This window comes from Chelonia mydas, chromosome 1 (assembly GCF_015237465.2).
Source record: "Chelonia mydas isolate rCheMyd1 chromosome 1, rCheMyd1.pri.v2, whole genome shotgun sequence".
NCBI lineage: Eukaryota > Metazoa > Chordata > Testudines > Cheloniidae > Chelonia > Chelonia mydas.
This window is the reverse complement of record NC_057849.1, coordinates 122,679,402-122,682,477: the sequence shown is the minus strand read 5'-3', so window position 1 is coordinate 122,682,477 and position 3,076 is coordinate 122,679,402.

Below are 3,076 nucleotides of genomic sequence, written 5' to 3'. Positions count from 1 at the left end.
GCCTAATCCTCCAACCTAACTCTCTTTGTAAAAGAGCAATTTCGTTTCTTCTCAAAAGTGATTACTTCTTGTCCTACCTTCAGTGGACATGGAGAACAATAGATCACTGTCCTCTGTATAACAACCTTTTACATATTTGAGGACTGTTATCATGTGCCCCCTCAACCTTCTCTTCTTTAGACTAAACATACCCAGCTATTTCAACCTTTCCTCATGGGTCAGGTTTTCTAAATCTCTTACCATTATTGTTTCTTTTTGTTGGATTCTCTCCAATTTTGTCCACATCTGTTTTAAAGTGTGTGCCTAGAATTGGACACAGTACCGCAGCTGTGGCCTCATCACTACTGAGCAGAGCAGAACAAATACCTCCTGTGACTTACATATGACACTCCTGTTAATACACACCAGAATGGCATTTGCCCCTTTTGAAATGGCATCACAAGGTTGATGAGCAGATGTAACTCTGAGCCCTTCCACCCACAGCTTGAATCTGAATGTTGCCATTCTGCCCGGGGAAAGGAAGATCCATGCTTCCCACGCACAATATTCGTTTTCAGTCATGGATTACTCCCATGGCTGGGCTGCAATGCAGAATTTACAGGGTCAAATTCTATGGCCTGTGCTATAGAGGAGAACAGACTAGCTGGCCCTAAGGGTCCCTTCTGAACTTAAAATCTGTGAAGTACTAACTCATATTGTTTTCTCATTGTACTCTGCCCGGGCTGACTAATACTAACCATATTCCTTAGTTCCTCTCTGTCTCAGAGCACAGAAAATATTGTCACAACAAGTCTTATTCACTAGATAGTCACCAGTGATATATCTCCCTCTTTCTTGCCTCTATCCATTGCATCTCACCCATGCTTGGTTGGACACAGTCTTTACACACCTCTCAACCAAATGAGAATGCAAAGCTAGCACTGGTAGGGGCACTCTCTACACCAAAGGTGGTGGGGAATCACTGGGTGTTGGTGAGATTCAGACCATGTATCTGCACCAGGTACAATACACTTTCTTAAGTGATGTTTGGAAGTTTCAGTTTTGGGAGCTTCTGCAGTCATTGTGTCTATGCTGCCTAGAGCTCCCACTCAGCCTGCAAAGAGGGGTTGTGCCCTACAGGCCATGTCATTCACAGAATATTACAAACTGAAGGCCAGACTAGTGCAAATTGGCTCCATTGAGCTAAACTGATTTACAGCAGCTGAGCATCAGACCTTACTATTCTCTACTAATGTGTCTTCCTCTACTTTGTACAGCACAGAGCGCAGTGAGAGTGCTGGGTTGGTAATAAAAATACAGTGACCTGCCCTGCAGACAGGAACGAACAGTGTGAACGTTCCATTTACATATCCATCAGCTGTTCCGTGGAATGTGTAGCAATGCAAAAAAGCAAACAAAGAAGAAGAAGAAGTTATACACAGGCTATTGTTTATTTAGGTCCCTATAAGAAGGAACAAGTAAATTGTCTGAGGCAATTTACTTTGCTGAGATATCTGATGATCAAAGGCCCTTTTCAAATTGAAGATGAGGTAGGGGAATAAAAAGGAGAGGAAGGAAGTTGGTGAGAGCAGCTGCAGATGCTGCAGGAGGAGGTAGGTGAGCAATTCTGAAAGCAACTAATCCTGCGTGGAGGATACAATTGCTGGCACAGGGCCAGGAGTTCTTATTGGCCTGGAGCCAAAGCTCATTGAACTCAAAGGGAATCTTTCCACTGACTTAATGAACCCTGGATCAGGCCCTAGGAGAGAAGGCACTGTCCTTACTCTCTGGGCGATTCTTTAGCAGCTGTCACCTGGCAGCTTACAGCCTTGCTCAGTTCAGCCTCCTTCAGCATCCATGCCTATAAATGATTAACTTGTTCTTGATCTTTGCTCCCTTTAGGCCTGAGGGAGGCTGTGCTGGAGCCAGGTTTTTTGGACCCTCCTCTCCATCCTGACATAGGGATAGGCATTTGGGATATCAGGCTGCAGAGGAGGGTCCAAACTAGGGTGACCAGACAGCAAGTGTGAAAAATCGGGATGGGGTGGGGAGTAATAGGAGCCTATATTAAAAAAAGACCCCAAAATCACGACTGTCCCTATAAAATCGGGACATCTGGTCACCCTAGTCCAAACTAACTGGGCTGTGGCACTGTCTCAGGGGCAAACGGAGCAAAGACCAAGAGGGTGAGAGTGAGTTAATCATTTATACATCCCCAAACAAAGCCCCTAAACCTGAGCTACTCCTTGGTTCATGGATGGCTGCACTGCAGAACAGATCTCAGGGCTCACGGCATCTTAGTTCATGGACTGAAGATCATTTATCTGTGGAAAATATATAAAAGCAGGTAATTACCAAGCTACCTGAAACGGTGGTTAACTCTTTCCTTGCTGGCTCCTGAAGCATCTCTGTGGAGTCTGTTTTATGCAGTCGGATTGTCACCTAGGCATGCTCAAGGAGATCCCTTCCTTAGGGTTTGTCTGAGAACCCACTGAAATTAGTGGGAGTCTCTCTGTTGACTTTGAGGGGCTTTGGTTACAGTCCCCAATGTCTTAACATGGGGATTGGTTTCTGAAGTCAATGGCCGTCCCTGAATGAAGAAAAGGGGAATGCAGTAGTTTTGACTTAAAATATATCCTTTCCAAAGTATTTCTTTAGTAATTATGGGCTAGTGAGGGGAGTGCTAAAGAACCTTTTCCTTGTGTCTTCCTTTGCTCCCCCGCCCCCAGGCCTGGAATAACAGCAGCACCAGCCTGCTTTCCTACAGCTGCAGTCCAACTGAGATTTAGCCAGTAGAAAGTGTGGCAAGAAAAAAAAAATCATCTTATGGCCCTTGAACAGCAATCAGGGGACCACTTAGCGGCAGAGAGGAAAACATACTGCATCCTCTTTGGGGCTATAGCAGCTGCTGTTCTTCCCCAGAATGCCAGAGTATTCTGCCCCCTCTCCCCCTGCTTGTGGTACTGCAGTCAGTAATAGAGACAGTTAATGGAGTGTGTCATCATGGTGCACTGGGTCCTGGAGTGCCTTCAGTGCTAAAAATACCCTTCCCCCAAAGCAGACCAGAGGCTATTAGGCATGATTAAGCCTTATACTA